Source organism: Chiloscyllium punctatum, chromosome 5 (assembly GCF_047496795.1).
Source record: "Chiloscyllium punctatum isolate Juve2018m chromosome 5, sChiPun1.3, whole genome shotgun sequence".
NCBI lineage: Eukaryota > Metazoa > Chordata > Chondrichthyes > Orectolobiformes > Hemiscylliidae > Chiloscyllium > Chiloscyllium punctatum.
In genome coordinates, this window is record NC_092743.1 from 65,180,923 (window position 1) to 65,202,966 (window position 22,044).

Below are 22,044 nucleotides of genomic sequence, written 5' to 3' on the forward strand. Positions count from 1 at the left end.
TCATTTTATCCCCTTAATGTTTTCTTACATTTTGTAACCATGGTGCATCAATTTATTTCATATTTTGTGTCTGTCACTGCCAAGCTTTAAATAAGTGGGCTTGAAACAGCAGGAGATAGATTGTTTGCAAAAAATAAAAATCAGAGGTCTGAGGTACAAGGAGTTCATGGAAACCATTTAGGACAAGCTGTGTTGGTTGAGCAATACATTTTAAACTGCTTTGAGCTGCATATCATATTCATTACACTAGCAGTGAAATTTCCATCTGAAATTTTAGCATCTATAGGTACCTTGTTACAATTATTTTGTTTTAATTTTTGCTTGCTTAAAAATGCATTTCTTTTATCTTGAGTTTAAAACAGAGGAAGAAACTTACTTCAATTGGCACTGATTGGCAAAAACCAATCCATAGGGTGTAATTGATTTGCAATTTTTATGAAGGTTTTTAATATAATAAACAATGCCAAAGAAAGAGCAATAATTTTATATTACGTGTAGGACATGTTTATAAGAGCTTTTGAGACATTCCCGGTGTGTTAATGGCAGCAGAGAATATGCTAGTGTATGTGTATCTGGGTGAATGGCAGCAATGGATGCACGACACGGTGTGCATTTGTGTGTGACAGTCACAAACTTTCACGTGGATGCTCACACACAGGGCCTTATTGAATGCATTAAATGTATCATCAGTTATTATTAATTTTATCAGAACACAGTTTCTGCAATATCATAGTGCCATGGACTTATCCAGGCTCTAAGCTTATCTGCCTTATCTATAATACTCCCTGTCTTTAAATAAGTACACTTCAGCTCATTAATACCATCAATTATCTGTCTCTGGCTGTCCTTCTTTCTGATTTACTGGTCCTAACATGTTCCTTCACGTCAGTCCCTCCACTTGTTGACCAGTTCCCGGGCTCCTGCCACTCTCATTTAAACCCTCTCGAGTGGCACTGGTAAACCTCCCTGCAAGGATATTCGTTCACCTCCACTTTAGGTACTAGTCGTTCCTCTTGTAGAGGTCACTCCTGCCCCAGAAGATGTCCCAATGATCCATGAACCTGAAACCCTGCCCCCTGCACCAACTCCACAGCCACACATTCTTCTGTCCTATCTTTCTACTCCTTGCCTTAGTAGCCTTGGTAGTATGCCAGAGAATACTACCCTTGAAGTCCTCCTCTTCAGCCTCTTTCCTAACTCCCCATCCTCACTCCACAGGACCTCATCTTCTGCTACAATACACACATGTGTATTCATTGCTGCCATTCACCCACATACACATACACTCGTATATCGTCTGCTGCCATTAACACACAGTGGTGTATCCATTGCTGCCCAATCTTTCTTTCACACACAGTGGTTATCCATTGCTGCCCATTCTCTCTTTCACACACAATGGTGTATCCACTGCTGCCCATTCCCTCTCTCTCTCACACACACACAATGGTGTATTCACTGCTGCCCATTCTCTCTCACACACACAGAGTGGTGTACCCATTGCTGCCCATTCTCTCTCTCTCACACACACACAGGTGTACCCATTGCTGCCCATTCTCTCTCACACACAGAGTGGTGTATCCACTGCTGCCCATTCTCTCTCACACACACACTGTGTATCCACTGCTGCCCATTCTCTCTCTCTCACACACAGTGGTGTACCCACTGCTGCTATTCACACACACTGTGATGAATCCACTACTCTCATTCACACACACATACAGTTTGGTGTATTCATTGTTGCCCATTCTTTCTCTCTCACTCACACACACACAGGTGTACCCTTGCTGCCCATTCTCTCTCTCACACACAGGTGTATCCACTGCTGAGCCATCCATACACACAAACTGTACACAGTGGTATACCCACTGCTGCCCATTCACACACACATACAGTGGTGTGTGCACTCTGCTGTGTACCCGGGAAGCGCGTGCCGTCTGCAGGAATCCGGGAGCTCACAGCTGGAGGATGCGCTGATTAACTTGCACTCAGCTGCACGACGCAGCGACTCGGCATTTCTTATCCATTCCTTTCCCCTACTCTGTGTCGACATGAAGAGGAAAGTAATAAACATTTAAAAGAGGCAGAAAAACATCTACATACAAACAAACATTCTTAATCGGATCGTGAAAGGAAAACTGAAGTGAACGATGTGTGAAAAACCCCGTTGCGGCAGAGCTTTACCGATTATATATTTGGTGAGTGTGTCTGGTTATATTTTTAAATAATATGCTTAAAACGTGTTAATGACCTTCATAAACTCTCGCTCTCAGGTGATATATTCATATTATTCGATAAAAACGCAACGTCTTATAAGTTTCAGCCTGTGGCGACTGGCTGGCCATTTATATACGAGTGTATGTGACTAACCTGACTGAAGGACTTCAGTTTATTTTTTGTTCTCTATTGAGCCAAGCATTCTTATGTTTTATTGCAGCAAAAGCACCGGGTGGGCTTTGCAGTCCACTGCAGCGGGAATTTATGTCAATCCGGGTTCCTCTTCAGCCTGTTGCGGTGCAGATTTTAATCAAACGCGGTCGGTGATGTAATGCTAGCGGGAATGCGCCTAGGCCAGCTCTGCTTGCTCAGTGTCACACAGGGAAACTGGAACTTGCCGAGGTCTACTGGAAGCCTGCTGACATCCAGCCCCAAACTAGTCTAGATTTTGAACCGTGCGTTTTGGAGATTGACCCAGTGCTTAGATATGCCTGGTTAGAAGGTCAGCTCGTACGTGTTAATCTCAATTCCGATTGGTAGTTTTGGAAGTGCCGACAGTTTCATGTGTTTTTTTTTCGTATTTGTGTGTTAATGTTTATGCTTTTGCATTGCCGTTGTACAATGGAAAATTACAATGTCCATCGCTTCCTGATGCAAAGTTTGCTTAAGGCTTTATCGTAGGCCAAGTTGTTGCATTAAAATAATGCAGGAATGTATTATTTCATACATGATTTGCATGTGCAGACAAACCTTCAGGTGTTGACCATCGATACGTGCGGGACGTCAATTTCACTGTCTTGTCTGAATAAATGTATACAACAGTTTGAAAATATTTTTGTGTTGAGAACCCCAACAAATTTTGACACGTTATTAGAATTCCCTGTACTAGCTTCTGAAAGATGGAGTTGTCAACCGGCACTTCCTCCATCCCACCCGACAAAAACAATTCAAATACCTTCGATTTATTAAAATACAGCAGGTGTATTAGTTCAGATAAGTATAATCAGACCTCGGGGTCCATATGCGATCCCCATGCAGAACTCTGCCTATGTTCTGCAGTTGTGCTGAGTGTAAATGTGAAATTCATGTGACAGTGTATATATTGCAGTTTCCCATTCTATATTAAAAGTTCATGTTTGCACTTTTTGTTCATTTTTCTGATGACACCATAGGATTCTGTGATTGACTGGATTTAACCAGAAGCTTCAATGATGTCTGAAATACGTAGGATCCTTTTAAAATATGGTATACACAATATAAAACAGGGACACTTGCCGTGCACTGATACCCTCCCTTCCTTTGAGGCAGGAAGCCTTACTTCAAGTCCCAGGTCCTATCTCATCCAGAGGACCTTTGAGCAGGTTGATTAGAAGATATTTACAAATGCTCTTTCTTCACTTTGAATAAGCAGTTAATTTTTTTTCAAATTTTGCCTGATGTGCAAGGTAAATAAATTGATATTTAAAAGTAAATGTAATGTTTCATGTATGTCTCACTAATTATCAATTACTATTTAATTGAAAATTATTTTAGCTTGATATTAGCCCACTGTACAATCAATTTAAAGACTTTTTATGAACAGTTCTCTCTGCTGCAAAATGTGATTCACAAATGTTGTAATCTTCAATATTAGTATGGTATCAGTTTCGGATTTCTATCCTTGGGTAAAATCTGTTCTAAATGTGCTAGACCTTGAACTGTGCTTGCTAAAGTACCTCAATGGAATCGTTGTTTGTGGTTTACTAAAATCTGATCTGCATATAAACTGCACAGTAGAAGATATATTTAACAAAGTAACTTCTCTGTAGACTTACAAAGAGCTTTTGTATTCTATTTCTTTTCTGTTCAGTTTTTGGAGTTATGATATTGTTGAATGTTCTCTACCACTCAAATTGAGCTTATAGTATCAATGTGTTTTGTGAATCTTGAGGTGAAGGAAAAATATACAATAGTTGCAATCTGTCACATTTTGCCAAATCTTAGACTGTAGTTGGCAAAATTCATTTATTGTTTATTTATGAAGTGCATATCCCCAAAGCCAATCAACATCTTCTTTATTTTGCTGAATTTAAGTCTATTAGTCCATTAATTAATTAGTTAGTTCAGTTGAATTGAATTTAATTTAATGTCACGTGTATCGAGGCACAGTGAAAAGCTTTGTCTTGTAAGCAACACAGGCTGATCACAGAGCTAAGTAGCATAGATAAGTAAATAATAGGTAAACAGCAGCAAAAACAATAACACAGGTACAGGCGAATGTGAGTTTTGTGACTCCATTCAGTATCCTAACAACAGTAGGGTAGAAACTGTTTCGGAGCCAGCTGGTGTGTGCTTAGGTTTCTGTACCTTCTCCTGGATGGGAGAGGTTGTAGAAAAAATTGCCAGGGTGGGATGGACCTTTGAGAATGCTGGCAGCCTTTCCTTGACAGTGGGCCTGGTAAACGGATTCTATAGATGGAAGGTTGGCCTTCATGATTGTTCGGGCCAAGTTCACCACTCTCTAACCGTCTTCGATCTTGAATAGTACAGTTGCCATTCCACGTCGTGATATACCCAAACAGAATGCTGTCGATGGCGCACCTATGAAAGTTGGCAAGAGTATTCGCCGTTATGCCAAATTTCCTCAGCTGCCTGAGGAAGAAGAGATTTTGTTGAGATTTGTAACCAGTGCATCCACATGAAGAGTCCAAGAAAGCTTGTTGTGGATGACCACTCCCAGGAGCTTGACAATCATTCCACCTCTGTGCTGTTAATGTGTAGAGATGCAAGAGTAACATCCCATGGAAAGTCAATAATGAGTTCCTTGGTATTGCCGGCATTCAGAGCTAGGTTGTTCTCAGTGCACCATTCTTCTAGGTCTTCCACCTCCCGTAAGTAGTCTGTTTCGTCGCCATTTGAGATTCGACTGACTGTGGTGGTGTCATCAGCGAACTTGTAAATGGCACTAGACTGATATTTGGCGACACAGTCATGGTATATGGTGAGTACAGTAGGCCTGATTTATGATGTAGAGTGATGACGGGTTCAGTTCCAACACTAGCTGAGATTACCATGAAGGACTCTCCTTCTCAACCTCTCACCTTGCTTGAGGTGTGGTGACCCTCAGGTTAAACCACTACCAATTCTCTCTCTATCTGCCTAATGAGAGAGTGGATCCAGGAAGACAATGGCTACTTTACCTTTTTGAAGTCTGAAGCAGGTTACCTCTTGATAATGTGACATTGTTTGTATTTCTCCACAAGTCCAAAAGGGACTTTATTGCAAAAGCAATAGTTGAACATTATCTAAAATTTCAAGATTGTTTTCATGAGATAGGGATGTTTTATATTTACACAGTTTTATATTCTAAATGTGGGTCATCACACCACTGAACTCTGTGAAGTAAGTGCTTCACACTATAAAAATTCACAGCAATGCACTTTGGTAAATAGAGCCTCCATTTTCTTGGCACTTATTTCTTGAATTTATGAATTTATTAGTAGTGACTGGAGAAATGTAGTGAAACTACCTGGTGAGTCGTTCACTAACTTTACTCTCAATTATTAAACTTGAAAGTGCAGCTACTTAAACTTGAAGATTTACTCTTGATGTACTGAGAATGATTAACATTATTTTGCTGAGATAACAAGAAGTGGTAACAAGGTGCCATAACATCTGAGGAATTAAAGAAGAGGCTAAAAACAGAAATTACCCCCCCCCCCACCCCGCCCACCACACACACACACACACACACACACACACACACACACACAGTGTTCCTGAAGAGGAGCCTATAAATCCTTTTGAAAGGGAATGGATACAGAAGACTATTGAAGAGGAGAGCAAATGAGCAGTTGAGTGGGTTAGACTAGTTAGCTTGTGAAGACAAACATTAATACAGACTTGATAGACCAATAGAACCATAAAATTTTACAGTACTGTAATCTATGCAGAGAAAATCTTTTCCCGTGATTTTTATTTTAAGAAAAGTTTGACTGGAAAATCAAAACGCTTTTTCTTAAAAATTCTATAGAATTTTAGTTTTGTTTCTTTATTTAAAAAAAAATATTTTTGTTGACAATATTGAGATCATCTAGTATTAATAAGCTTTCCAGATAAGTATTTTCCAATATAAAAGAAATATAAATTTAAAATGTATTTTCCATTTTAATTTTTAATGCTAAGATTACAAAAATATTTATCATCTTTTCATCATTAATAAGTTCAGTGAAGTGGATTTTTAATTTTGTTAAATCATAAAACAGATTTTGGATCAGACTGCTTCACTTACTGCATATCTGAAATGACTTCACTTGTGTATACCCTGTACTTCATCCATTTATATTGCCCTTGTCTTTGTCACCTCATTGTCGGTATTTCCAAAAAACACATTTAATACTTCACTGCAGACAGCTGTCTATACAAGTGATGCATATGCATCTCCTGTAGCTACAGCAATCTGCAGTAGAATATTGAATACAGCATGTTCTATAGAAATGTGGTGGTGATTACATCACTGAAGAATTATGGGATGACTCACTAGTGATTCCTGGCAGTTCAATTTTATGCCTACGTATGCCACTTGCAGTGCATCATTCCTACACCATGTCACTTAGCAGTGCAAGTATGCTCATCCTCAGAAACTGCTGTTTCAATTACATAGTATGATTTGACTTTCAAGCTAATATACAGGTGTAATATCAATTATGTTCCATCGATCACAAAAATATTTCAGTATTGTCATAGGCAGAGAGATATTCCTGCAAATTATAATTGAATTTAAATGAAGTCTTAGACCGTAAAAAATGTAATCAGTGAAACAGCAGCAGTGCTGAACAGGATAGATAACAATTTTGCTAGTATTTAAATAATGTGGGTAGTTGTTAAAAATTCTGCTATAAAGTTAGAAGAAAGATTAAAATTTCAAATGCATTTAATTATCTTGAACTTGATAAAATTATTGTCAATAGGGCTTTTGTGGAGCAGTGGTGGTATCCCCACCTGTGAGCTAGGAGGCCTGGGTTTAAGTCCCACCAGATCTGAGGATAACATTTCTAAACAGATTGATTAAAACTATCTAAAATTTTTGTCAGTGACATATAAAATAGTCACCAACCCAATGCTGTTTTAAGGTTAGTATTTCAGTATGAACTTTTTTCAAAAACCTTTTGGTTTTATGTAAACTTGTTGTCATAAAGCTTTCAGTATAATTTTTAGGGTTGGTTTAATTGAGTCTCCAATGGTATAAGAGCTAGTGACTGAAAATTACATTGAGTGGCAGTTTAATGGTGGAGTGTAATTGAGGAGTGGGTGATCTCCGTTTGCCTCCTCCAGAGGTACCTCGCATCACAGATCCCAGTTTTCAGCCAATTCAGTTCACTCTTAAGTAAAATCATGAAATGGTTGGAGGATATTGCAAAGGCTACAGGTCCTGACAACATTCTGAACATTGACATTCCCAATCGGAGTATATTCTGCACCCTTGCCATCATCAGAGCTTCCTCCAAGTTTTGTTTAATATGGAGGAGCATCGATTCATCAGTGGAGGATGGTTAATAAGTGTTAATCAACAGGAGGTTTCCTTGCCATGTTTGACCTGATACCATGAGACTTTTTGGGGTCCGAAGTCAATATTGAAGACTCCTAGGGAAGCTCCCTCCCAACTTCATATCAGTGTGCTGTTACTCCTGCTAGTTATGTCCTGCTAGTGGGACAGGACATATCCCCATGGATGGTGATGGTATTGTCTGGAACATTGCGTGTAAGGTATGATTCTGCAAGTGTGACTATGTCAGGGTGCTGCTTGATTAGTCTGTGAGACAGTTCACCAAACTTTACCCAGGAGAACTTTTCAGGGTCAACAAGTATCATTTCTGGTGTCTAATTGGTTGCCAAGCAGTCCGCCTGGTTTCATTCTTTTTTTTTTTCCTTTGACTCGCTAGTTCATTTCAGAGGATATTTAAAAACTAACCACATTGGACTAGATCTGGAGTTACATGTCAGCCAGAACTTGTAAGGATGACGGTTTCCTGAAGGACATTCTTAAACCAGATGGGCTTTACAATTCATCAACAATAATTTTGTGGTCATCATTAGACCTTCCAGATTTTTGTTGAATTCAATTTCCATCATATATCAAAATAGGATTTGAGCCAGGGTTCCAAGCACATTGTCTGGATTATTAGTTCATTGACATTCAGATAATGTTATTAGGGCAATGACTACCCTCCACAATATGCACTGCAGATATTCACCAAGGCTCTTTAGACAGCACTTTCCAAATCCATGACCACTACCATTTCAAAGGTCAAGTATCACCACCTGTAAAATACCGTCCAAGCCATTCCCCATCCTAACTTGGAAATATCTTGCTGTTTCCTCAGTGTTGTTGGATCACAATCCTGGAATTCCCTTCCCAATGGCTTTGTAGTGTACTTGTGACAAGGAAGCTCAGAGCCATCTTGGGGTACTTGTCCACAATTCCTGAAGATGGCAGGGCAAGTGAATAGGCTAGTTAAGAATGCATATTGGATACTTGTCTTTATCAGTCAAATCATGGATTATAAGTGCAAGAGGTTGCAGTGGAGCTGTACAGAGCTTTGGTGAGACCACAGCTCGAGTACTGTGTGCAGTTCTGGTCACCACACGAGAGGAAGGAAGTGATTTCTTTGGAGAATGGTGCCTGAGATAGAGTACTTCAGCTATAAAAAGAAGCTGCGTTAGCCCTGGTTGTTCTCTTTGGAGCAGAGAAGGTTGAGAAGGTACCTGATAGAGGTGAGTAAGATTATGACTGACATGGGCAAGGTGGATAGAAAGAAACTGTTCCCCTTAGCTGAAGGGTCAGTAATAACAGGACACAGTTTTAAGGTCAAAGAGGTTTGGACGGGAATTGAGGAAAACATTTTTGCCCAATCTGGAATAAACTGCATAGGAGGGTAGTTGAGTCAGGTAACCTCACAATCTTCAGAAAATACTTGGACAAGCACCAAGGCTATGGGTTTAGTGCTGAAAAGTGGGATGGGTATAGATTTAGTGTTGTTCTGGCAGTACAGACTTGATTGACCAAAGCACCTCTTCTGTATTGTATGATTCTCTGAAGGAAAAATTCTGCTTGCCCCCACATTATTCCAATGTAACCTGATTGATATTGACATTAATATATATATGTGAGTGCATTCATTGCTGCCACATTTTATATGAAGAGATGCTAATCTTGAATGTTGACCAGGAAGCAATTCCACAATTCCGCAAGGTTTGCCCAGTGCCATTTGCTTTATGGGCAAAAGTAGAGACAGAAATCAGAAGGTGGGATTAAAAAGGAATCCTCAAACCAGTCCAGTTTGCAGAATGGACAGCACCAGTCACAATTGTGAAGTCCAAGGGTCGTTTCACCTTTGTAGGGGATTTTAAACAAACGTTGAACTGCATTGTGTAGTTGGATAAATGCATGATACCTTGCGTAGAGGATTTATATGCAAAGCTGGCAGGAGGCTATCCTTCACAAAGCTTCATGAGCCATATGTACTTACAACTGCAGTTAGACAAGGATTCCAGAAGTATGCTACAAATAATACCCATAGGGTTTGTACCAATATCAAGACTGCCATTTGGGGTTACATCAGCCAGAGAACATTTCACAAGGTCTACCCCAGGTTGTTATTTATCCAGATGACATGCTCATAACAGGGAAGACCATTAAGGATCACTTAGAGAACTTAGACATAGTCCTTAGATGTTTCTCCTAGGTAAGTGAGCCTTAGAAGGGAAGCATGTGTGTTCCAGGCACCCCAAGTGACCTATGTGGGCTACAGAGTCGACAAGATCAGGTTACACCCATTGGAAGATAAAGTGAGGGAGATCAAAGGTGCCCCAGTTCCCATGTCTGCACTGGAGCTTAGGTCTTTCTTTAGGCTGGTGAATTATTATGGGAAGCTCATAGATAACCTGGCCTCCATCCTGGCGCCTTTGCATCAACTCTTAGAAAATGGTCAGCCTTGGAATTGGTTGCGTAGTCAAGCCATAACCTTTTGAGGGAAGTGAAGAAACAGCTGTCATCCTCAGGTGTTGGTACACAATGATCCCAAGCAAGGTCTGATATTGACATGCAACTCCTGCCCTTATGGAATCGGGGTGGTATTAGTTCACAGTGGCCCAATGGAGAGGAACGCCCAATAGAATATGCATCCAGGACTTTGGCTAATGCAGAGTGTAAATATGCCAGATGGGGAAGGAAGGTTTGGCAGTCTTATTGGAATTAGGAAGTTCCACTAATATCTTTACAGATGTAAGTTTGTAATAATAATGACCATAAACACCCTCCTGTACTTAGAGGATAATGCTTGTCACTCATAGCTTCAGGCCAAATTCAGCAGTGGGCTGTAATACGAAGTTGGAACACCATTTGGGAGGCCAAGTGGCTACTGCAAATGCATTGAGCCACCTTCCGCTGGCAGATACACCATCGGTGGTACCACAGCTGGAAGAGCCTGTAATTGTTTTAAATGTTCTGGATATACTTCAAGTCACAGCCAATAATATCAGACTTTGGACGCAGAAAGATCCCATCGTGGCAAAACTGAAATACCTGGTGGTGATGGGGGAAACCAAAGTGATGGCACATCCAGAATTGAAACCTTTTTGGACCCACAGAGACTAGATCACAGTAGAGGACAGCATATTATTATGGGGAACAAGAGTGATTGTCCCAAGCTAAGGTCGCCACCAGATACTGATTGAATTTCACCAGGGTCATCCCGGGGTTTCCAAAATGAAGATGTTGGCGATCAAGCATTGAAGATACCGTGGAATCTGAGATGGATGTCACTGCCTCAATGCCCTTGTCACTTGAGGAGAAAAATGAATTTCTTCTGAGACACTTTGGGCACAAGAGGCAAGTTACTGTACGTTACACACCGCCTGTGTAAGAGGCAGGGTTGGAGGAACCTCACCCAGTGCTAAAGCACTCCAGGAGGAGCTACAAAATACATAATCGGCTATGTCCTCTGATTCGGGGGAGAGATGTAGTGATTATAATGAGGTCAGCCAGGTGGATCTCATAGAATATGAGTTTCCTGATTGGGGATCTCGTTAATCTGGTCCACTCAGGGAGCCTTGGCTGAGAAATGTAAACAGGAGTGTCATACATCCTTTTCAGCTCGCTCTGAAGGAACTGGATCAGTGCTAAGGACTCTCCACATGTAAATAAAGGATGAGTTGATGATGGCATACTGGCCTCTGTGGAGTTGTTTCACCTGTGTAATACTTGTTTTATACAAATTTACTGGAAGTTCTTGTTTTCCCATCCATGAGTTTGACTTTTGCTTCAAGACAGAAAGTTTAGGGTCAGAAAGAGTTCTGACTTTGTAGACCTTGTCTTCAGTTAAAAGAGCCCTTTGGGTGGGGGTGGAGGGGGGATGGGGTGAAATTGGTGCTGAGACATGCTGCTAAGAAGGCTTGCCTTGATTTCAGGCTTAACACATCTCAGCCTCACCTTTTACTACCCCTGACCCACTCCCCATGTGCCCCAGTGACACCTCCATTTTCCCCTGCTTACTCCTTCCACAGATTTCTGAACCTTGCATGCGCAGTTCGATAAGTGTGTACTGTTGAACCAGTGAGTCATTTAATAACAATGGAAAATCTTGAAATGCTTCAAAACACCCATTCTGAAATCTCCTTTGGAAAAATGCTGCTGCTCTTGAAGCCCTTTAAAAGTGTTAATCAAACAGAACCTTTTATCGTATCAGCAGCAGAAGGTTTATCCATTGCAAATGTCTCAATCTTGTCCAAATAAACACACAAGTATCAAAATAAATCTTTCAAAGAAAGATGTAAAGCGAATATTGAACCTCCTGTGAAATACATTAAAGAGTCTTAGAACTCACTTAAACATTCATCATAATGGCGATAAAGGACATTCATAAACCAGAAGGGTTTTCTGTCAATTGATAATGATTTCATGGACGACATTATATTTAATCCCAGTTTTTATTGAATGTAAATCCTGCCATCTGCCATGGATGGAATTACCTGGAATGTCAGGATTATTAATCCAACAGCAATGTCACTACATTGCTGACCCTCTACAAGATGCACCACATGAATTCATTAGGACTCCTCTGCCAGCATCTTCTAAACCCACAACTATAACATCTACAAAACCAAAGACAGCAGATAAATGGAACAGCATCAACTGCAAGTTCTCATTTAAGCCACACACCATCCAGACTCAAAATTCTAAAGGCATTGAGGGTGTACCTATTGCAAATGGAACCTGGCAGTTTTAAAAAGACAACTCGCCATAACCAGATCACTTCTCTGGATGCAAGGAACAGAATGAACTGAGCAGATAAAATTTAAGCATTTGCAATTTCGGTAACAGAATCAAGATACAACTGCTTTTGAAAATGTAACGCTTTTGGTGTGGGCCGTGAAGAAATAATTTTTATTTCTGTATAACTTGCTCCTTTGTTCCATCTCCCTTCCTGTGCAACTTCCTTTTACTGTCAGGATATGTCTGTGATCACTGTTATTCCTGTTCAACCTTAAACATCAGCCTTTCTGTATAACAACATAATACTGCAGAGTTAAAAATCACACAGCAAAAGGTTATAGTCCAGCAGGTTTAATTGGAAGCACACTAGCTTACGGAACGTCGCTCCTTCATCAGATGATAGTGGAGGAGTCAATCCTAAAACACAGAATACTGCAATTTGCTATAAATCAGTACATTCTTTCCAGGCTTCACTGCATGAGTCCACTAGATTTGTTTAGGGTCTTTTAAAAAAATGTCTACAGACAGCTAGTACTTGGTCACTGTCACTGTCCTTGTAATCACTTGGGTTTCCTTACATTTTTTTAACTTCCATTTACATGTCAATTCTGTATTAAATGCATGAACTAGGATTAAGAAGGCTACTCTGAATGCCAGTTTACTATCCTGAAACATAATTTCAGTCATTAGCTGAAGCTGATTGTCAAATGAGAAAAACATGATGAAACCTCCTGGTTTGCAGGCATTAATATCTAGCATAAAACGATTGACATCACAATAGATACTTATTGCTAAACATCAAAAATGGTTCATATTCATGAAATTGTGGATGAGGTTTGACACTTTCAGGGGTTAAATATGTTCTTCCAATTCCACCTTGTATTCACAGGAATTCTGTCAAAACATAAACTTGATCAGCTCAAAATCTGTTTCGCAGATTTAATTTTATAGGTAATGAGTTGCTAAACCAATCTGAATAGAGCATACATGATTTATTTTATAAACATCCGAACTGCTGTCTGAATATTTACATAATGTTCACTGAAGGCTTTATGGAAAGTCAGAAATTGCTGGAGAAACTCAATAAGTTGGCAGCATCTGTGGAGAGAAAAATAGAGTTAACATTTCAAGTGCACTATGATTCTTTGGAATTGAAGAGAGAAGTCAAAAAGTGGTAGTATTCTTATTGTAGGAAGCAGCAAGTGGAACAGAAGGGAAGGGCAGGGGCATTTAGAGGATGAGAGAGAATAGCGATCACAGGTGTCACAGAATGACAGACAAGGGAAATGGTAGTGGTTACGGAGAAGTGAGATAGGTCCAGAAGAAGTGTTATTTGCAGAATATAGATCAGCTCTGCTGAAAACAAAACCAAGAAAATCTAATAACTTTCCACTCTTAATGTTCAGTTCCTTTTCCACTTTCTCCTTCCTAACTTTTTCTAATATATAAAATGTATTGTTTCTCCACATCCTTTTCACCTCCAAAGAGTAGACTTGAAATCTTAATTCAGTCTCTTTAAATGATGGTGTCACAGCTGGAGTATCTATAAAACTTTATGATTTTATTTCAGATTTCCAAAATCCACAATATTTGGCTTTTAATTCATTTTTAAAAAAAGCTATCATGACTGTTACTGCCGTCTTTTTCACAGAGGAAGGTTGCAGATCTTCGTCCAGCAGGTGGCACAATTCTGCAACAGACTCTATGTTTGGTGAGGAAAATTAAAGTATGAATATTTTGTGCAGTGATGAAGAGCGATTTTTTCAGTAGCATCTTGTATGTCTGTAAACCTTATGAAATGGGTATACGTATTGTAAATAAATAACTTCTGTGACAGTTCATTTTAATTTCTTCCAATCCAACTCTACAATTTTCTTTATCCTCTTGTTATTAATACAGGAAGAGAGGGATTCCTATTGAAAAATCAGTTCTCAATTCCAAAATATAGCAATTCCTACATAGAATCTTAGAATGGTGGCAGCACAGAAACACTTTCTGCCTGTCCTATCTGTGCCAACTGTCTGTAAGATATGCCTATCTCGTCCCATGCTCTGTCTTTACCCTTGCAATTTATTCTCTTCAAATAATTAGCCAATTATCTTTTAAAGGCACGATCAAAACTACCACACTGACAGGCTATGTATTCCAAATCTTAACTGCTCACTGAGTGAAATGTTTCTTTTCCTGTGTTGCTTCCTGTTCTTTTGAAAATCGCCTTAAATTGATGTCTTTTAGTTCTTAATTATTACAACAATTTCTTTTCACCTATTCTGCTTTGACCACTCACAAAGTTTGAAAACCCATATCAAATCTCCTCTCAATCTTCTCCAAGGAAGATAGCTCCAGCTTTGAGAATCTTCCATGTGACTATTTTCACTCACCCCAGAACTTTTCCGATGAATTTATTTTTCTGCACCCTCTCCAAGGTAAAAGATGAGAGGGGAAAGATTTAAAAGGGACCTAAGGGGCAGCTTTTTCAAATGGAAGGTGGTGCGTGTTTGGCCTGAACTGCCAGAGGAAGTGATGGAAGTTGGTACAATTACAACATTTAAAGGACATATCAATGAGTACATGAAAAGAAACAATTTAGAGGGATATGAGCCAAATGCTGGCAAATGGGACTAGATTAATTTAGGATGTCTAGTTGGCATAGATAAGTTGGTCCAAAGGATCTGTTTCTATGTGTACATCTCTTTGACTTTATGACTTTATAACACTTAGACACCCTACCTAAAGTATGGCACCTGGAATTAAACAAATTGAAGCCAAAATAGAGTTTTTTTAAAAGATTCACTGTAACTTTGGCCCATATTTGTGAGGTCTATGATTTCCTTCAGAATTGCATCTTTTATGTGAAATTGTTTTTCCTTTCTCTTTGCACTAAATTGTACCACTTCACACCTCTTTACATTTAATCTCATGTGCTATGTGCCATTCATTCCAACAATCTATATAAATGCTCTCCTGATGTCGACCACTTCCCTTATTTCAGTTCACAGAGCTTCCAGGTTTTGTGTCATTTGCATTTATTGGAATTGTGACCTGTGCACCCAATTCAAGGTCATTATAAATCAATAAAGCAAAGTCACTATATAAATCAAGAAAACCAGCAGTTCTGATACAAACTGTTGAAGAACACCACTATTCACCATCCTGTAGTTTGAAAAAGATTGTTCATTATTGCTCTCTAGTTCCTCTCACTCAATGAATTTTGTACCCCTGCTTTTACATTGTGCCTTTAATTCAGTGAGCTTCAAAATTGTTGACAAGCCTGTTAGACAATAGACAATAGACAATAGACAATAGATGCAGGAGTAGGCCATTCTGCCCTTCGAGCCTGCACCGCCATTCAATATGATCATGGCTGATCATTCCTAATCAGTATCCTGTTCCAGCCTTATCTCCATACCCCTTGACTCCACTATCTTTAAGAGCTCTATCCAATTCTTTCTTAAATGAATCCAGAGACTGGGCCTCCACTGCCCTCTGGGGCAGAGCATTCCACACAGCCACCACTCTCTGGGTGAAGTAGTTTCTCCTCATCTCTGTCCCAAATGGTCTACCCCGTATTTTTAAGTTGTGTCTTCTGGTTCGGCATTCCCCCATCAACGGAAATATGTTCCCTCCTGCCAGAGTGTCCAGTCCTTTCATAATCCTATACGTTTCAATCAGATCCCCTCTCAGTCTTCTAAACTCAAGGGTATACAAGCCCAGTCGCTTCAGTCTTTCCGTGTAAGGCAATCCTGCCATTCCAGGAATTGACCTCGTGAACCTACGCTGCACTCCCTCAATAGCCAGAATGTCTTTCCTCAAATTTGGAGACCAGAACTGTACACAGTACTCCAGGTGTGGTCTCACCAGGGCCCTGTACAGCTGCAGAAGCACCTCTTTGCTTCTATACTCAATCCCTCTTGTTATGAAGGCCAGCATGCTATTGGCCTTCTTCACGACCTGCTGTACCTGCATGCTTGCCTTCATTGACTGGTGGACAAGAACACCCAGATCTCTCTGAACAGTCCCTTTACCTAATTTGATACCATTGAGGTAGTAATCTGCCTTCCTGTTCTTGCCACCAAAGTGGATAACCAGACATTTATCCACATTAAACTGCATCTGCCATGCATCTGCCCACTCACCTAACTTGTCCAGGTCACCCTGTAATCCCCTAACATCCTCATCACATTTCACCCTACCACCTAGCTTTGTGTCATCAGCAAATTTGCTAATGTTATTGCTGATACCATCTTCTATATCATTTACATATATTGTAAAAAGCTGCGGTCCCAGCACGGATCCCTGCGGTACCCCACTGGTCACTGCCTGCCATTCCGAAATGGAGCCGTTAATCACTACCCTTTGTTTCCTATTAGCCAACCAATTCTCTATCCAATCTAGTACTTTGCCCCCAATCCCGTGCGCCCTAATTTTACTCACTAACCTCTTGTGTGGGACTTTATCAAAAGCTTTCTGAAAGTCCAGGTACACTACATCCACTGGATCTCCCTCGTCCATCTTCCGAGTTACATCCTCAAAAAATTCAAGAAGATTAGTCAAGCATGATTTTCCCTTCATAAATCCATGCTGACTCTGTCCTATCCTGTTACTATTATCCAGATGTGCCGTAATTTCATCCTTTATAATAGACTCCAGCATCTTTCCCACCACTGAGGTCAGACTAACTGGTCTATAATTTCCTGCTTTCTCCCGCCCACCCTTCTTAAAAAGTGGCACAACATTAGCCGCCCTCCAATCCTCAGGAACCGACCCCGATTCTATTGAACTCTGGAAAATAATCACCAGCGCATCCACGATTTCCCGAGCCACCTCCTTCAGTACCCTGGGATGCAGGCCATCAGGTCCGGGAGACTTATCAACCTTCAGACCTAACAGTCTCTCCAACACCAAATCCTGGCAAATAGAAATTCCCTTAAGTTCAGGTCCTTCAGCCACTGTTACCTCAGGGAGATTGCTTGTGTCTTCCCCAGTGAACACAGATCTGAAGTACCCATTTAATTCCTCTGCCATTTCTTCGTTCCCAGTAATATATTCCCCTGCTTCTGTCTTCAAGGGCCCAATTTTTGTCCTAACCATTTTTTTGCCTTGGACATACCTAAAAAAGCTTTTACTATCCTCCTTTATATTCTTGGCCAGTTTACCTTCGTACCTCATTTTTTCTCTGCGTATTTCCTTCTTACTAATCCTCTGTTGTTCTTTAAAAGCTTCCCAGTCCTCCATTTTAGGTGATACTTCATCAATGATTTTTGAAAGTCCATGTCACCACATAAGCCAAATATTCTCATTAACCTGCTTCACTAGAACATAGAACATAGAACATAGAAAAATACAGCGCAGTACAGGCCCTTCAGCCCTCGATGTTGCGCCGACCGAAGCCTACCTAACCTACACTAGCCCAATAACCTCCATATGCTTGTCCAATGCCCGCTTAAATGACCATAAAGAGGGAGAGTCCACCACTGCTACTGGCAGGGCATTCCATGAACTCACAACCCGCTGAGTAAAAAAATCTACCCCTAACATCTGTCCTATACCTACCACCCCTTAATTTAAAGCTGTGTCCCCTCGTAACAGCTGACTCCATACGCGGAAAAAGGTTCTCACTGTCAACCCTATCTAAACCCCTAATCATCTTGTACACCTCTATCAAATCTCCCCTAAGCCTTCTTTTCTCCAATGAGAAAATTTCCAAGTGCCTCAGCCTTTCCTCATACGATCTTCCTACCATGCCAGGCAACATCCTGGTAAACGTCCTCTGCACTCGTTCCAATGCCTCCACATCCTTCCCATAAAATGGCAACCAAAACTGCACACAATACTCCAGATGAGGCTGCACCAGAGTCTTATACAACTGCAACATGACCTCAGGACTCCAGAACTCAATTCCTCTACCAATCAAGCCCAGTACACCATATGCCTTCTTCACAGCACTATTTACCTGGGTGGCAACTTTCAAAGATCTGTGTACATGGACACCAAGATCCCTCTGCTCATTCACACTACCAAGTAGTCTACCATTAGCCCAGTAATCCATCTTCTTGTTACTCCTACCAAAGTGAATGACTTCTCATTTAGCTACATTGAATTCCATTTGCCACTTTACTGCCCAGCTCTGCAACTTATCTATATCACGCTGTAACCTGCCACATCCTTCTTCGCTGTCCACAACTCCACTGACTTTCGTGTCATCTGCAAACTTGCTCACCCAGCCTTCAAGCCCCTCCTCCAGGTCATTTATTAAAATGACAAACAGCAATGGTCCCAAAACAGATCCTTGTGGAACACCGCTATTAACTGCGCTCCAAGATGAACCTATACCATCAACTACTACCCTCTGTCTCCTTCCAGCCAGCTAATTCCTAATCCAAACCTCTAATGCACCCTCAATGCCATACCTCCGTAGTTTTTGCATTAGCCTGCCATGGGGTACCTTATCGAACGCCTTGCTAAAATCCATATACACCACATCTACTGCTTTACCATCGTCCACTTCCTTGGTCACCTTCTCAAAGAATTCAATAAGGTTTGTGAGGCACGACCTGCCCTTCACAAAACCATGCTGACTATCCTTGATCACATTATTCCTATCCAGATGTTCATAAATCCTATCCCTTACAATTCTCTCTAAGACTTTGCCCACAACAGAAGTAAGACTGTCTGTCCTACAGTTCCTCGGGCTATCCCTACGCCCCTTCTTGAACAAGGGGACCACATTCGCTATCCTCCAGTCTTCTGGCACTGTTCCCGAAGACAACGACGACCTAAAAATCAAGGCCAATGGCTCCGCTATCTCCTCCCTAGCTTCCCAGAGGATCCTAGGATAAATGCCATCAGGCCCAGGGGACTTATCTATTTTCATCCTTTCCAGTGTTCCCGAGACCTCTTCCCTACGTACCTCAAGGCCATCCATTCTAAAAACACTCATCAAGTTATGAAATGTGATTTGCTGTTAACAATTAATTATAGATTTCTTTAATAATCCATATTTATTAAAGTTGCTATTAATTTTATTCAAGATTATTGTTTTTTAAAGCTTTTACTCTCACCATCGATGATAAACTGACTGACTTGTACATGCTTGGTTTATTGTTATGCCTTTTTTTGAACACCATTGTATTGTTGGCAACTCTCCAGTCCTTTGGCACAACTCCTGTATTTAAGAATAATTTTGCAGGATTTTGGTCAGTACTTATGATAGATGCCTTTTAGAAAGGTCCAGAGCATGAAACAGCAATTACTGATACATCCAAATCTGGAGCTATCATCAAAGTTTTTTTCCCCCTCACTAATGTATTGACTCAAGAATTCAATTGTGCTGCTCATACGATCACTTTTTGGTGGCTATATAGTTGGATATCATGCTCAGATTACTAATTTGTGAAGGTTTTTGGTCATACCCATTCCAATTCAGACTCAGCAGAATGCATAATGAGGATTGGATATTATCAAGCAAACCTTTGAGCATTTTGGGTCTAAGCAATATTATACTCACTCTTTTGTTATGCCATAAGACTGTCCTAACACAAATGTTTTCAAGAAGCGTATTAATGCCCATAAGCTCCAAGACATGTTGATGTCCATACTTTTATGGAAGGAATCTCCACTTCTCGAGAAGGATAATATCTATCTTGGAGGCAATACACAAAAAGTTCATTTAGATTGGTTCCTGGAATGAAAGGAAGTTCTACAGTAAGAGGCAAAGTCAATTATCCCTATGCTTTCTGCAATTTAGATAAGTAAGAATTAATATATTTGAAGTGGACAATATTCTGAAGAGGATTGACAAGTAAATACTGAGAAGATAAATTAGAATATGGGCACAGTCTCAGGATATTAGATTGATCATTTAGGATCTGCAAAGAGGAGCGATTTCTTCATTTGGAGGATTGTGAATCTTTCATATCTGTACCCCAGATATTGTGGATGCTCCATCTTTTAGTGCATCGAAGGCTGAAACAGATATTTGTTTTCTCAGAGAATCAACAAAATTTGGGAATGGGCGTGGAAGTGTTGAGATAGAAGATCAACTATGCTCATTTATTGGTGAGGCAGAATTGAGAGGCCATTACAATACACTCCTGTTCCTACTTCCAGCAGTCTTTTATTCTTAAAAGAAACCTTTTGTAAGTTATCTGATGACCAAGTGAAATAAAGAAATCTGGCTCTACCTAGTGCAGTCAGGCAGACAGTGTAAAACTGTGTCAAAGTGACCAACCCAGCTATCTTGCAAAATTTGCATTGAATTAAGTGTGTCAATAGATGCTTAGATTTAGAATTCAATGTGATTTGTAACAATGAGAACAGAAAAAAATCATTTTTGGCTTTGTAGAAGATGGAGTTCAAATTTGCCACAATGATTCCTAGACTTCAAAGGTTAAGTTGCAATGAGCAATGAAATAAGCAGGTGTTATATTGCCTTGAATTTAGAAGACTTGGGGAGGATTTGAAATTTAGTTTTCAAAATATTAAAGAACTTATAGAGTTGATATAAACTATTCCTCTGGTAAACACTTAAAAATTAGAACAGGCTGTTTGTTTGGGATTCCAATTAGGAGCAGTTTTACATACAAAATGGGTGTCTTTCTTCTGTAAATGGCAATTAATGTTAGAGAAATTGTTCATTTTAAATCTGGTATCGATCAACTTTGTTTCTGCTCAAACTCCTTGGAAATTATACTCAACAAGTGCTGCTTCACCATGTGGGAAAGTGCACTGAATCTCAAACCTTACTACTTCCAGGTCAAGTAAAAACAATGACTGCAGATGCTGGAAACTAGAGTTTAGATTAAAGTGGTGCTGGAAAAGCACAGCAGTTCAGGCAGCATCCAAGGAGCAGTAAAATCGACGTTTTGGGCAAAAGCCCTTCATCAGGAATACAGGCAAAGTGCCTAAAGGGTGGAAAGATAAATGAGAGGTAAATGAGACCCACTTCTCATTTACCTTTCCACCCTTCGGGCACTCTGCCTGTATTCCTGATGAAGAGCTTTTGCCCGAAACGTCGATTTTACTGCTCCTCGGATGCTGCCTGAACTGCTGTGCTTTTCCAGCACCACTCTCATCCCTACTTCCAGGTCAGTGCAAAAGTTAATGATCGAATCAAAGCACACAAAATCCCTGCTGTGCTTTTCCAGTACCACTCTAATTCATCCCCCAATTTATCTGTCTGACTCCAACTAGTGGAGAGCTTTGTCCTCATTTCCTATTTGCTCCAGTTTTGCTGGAGCTTCTTGATGCCACAGTCAGATGTCGAGAGTGTGGTGCTGGAAAAGCACATCAGGTCAGGCAGCATCCGAGGCGCAGGACAATTTTGACGTTTCGGGCATAAGCCCTTCATCAGGAATAGGTAACTTATGCCCGAAACTTCAATTCTCCTGCTCCTTGGATCCTGCCTAACCTGCTGTGCTTTTCTAGCAGTACACTCTCGACTCTGATCTCCAGCATCATTTTCTCACAGTCAGATGTTGCTTTGATGTCAAGGGCAGTCACTCTCAGCTCACTCACTAGAGATCCTATTTTGATGTTCATGTTTGTACTATCTTAGTAGGTTTGACTATGCTGCAGTT

At 40.4% G+C, this 22,044-nt stretch overlaps 1 protein-coding gene across 2 annotated transcripts in view; it reads left to right on the top strand.

Moving 5' to 3' along the window:
• The first annotated feature begins 1,943 nt into the window (after positions 1 to 1,943).
• The window catches only part of dtna (dystrobrevin, alpha), a 302,593-nt gene continuing 282,492 nt past the window's right edge, over positions 1,944 to 22,044 (top strand). Inside the window, exons 1-2 of one of the 2 annotated variants that reach the window (XM_072570467.1) lie at positions 1,944 to 2,195; positions 2,435 to 2,716. The gene's annotated coding sequence lies outside the window, so the exon portion shown is untranslated. The remainder of the gene's footprint in view (positions 2,196 to 2,434; positions 2,717 to 22,044) is intronic. The other variant, XM_072570465.1, reaches the window with a different exon arrangement.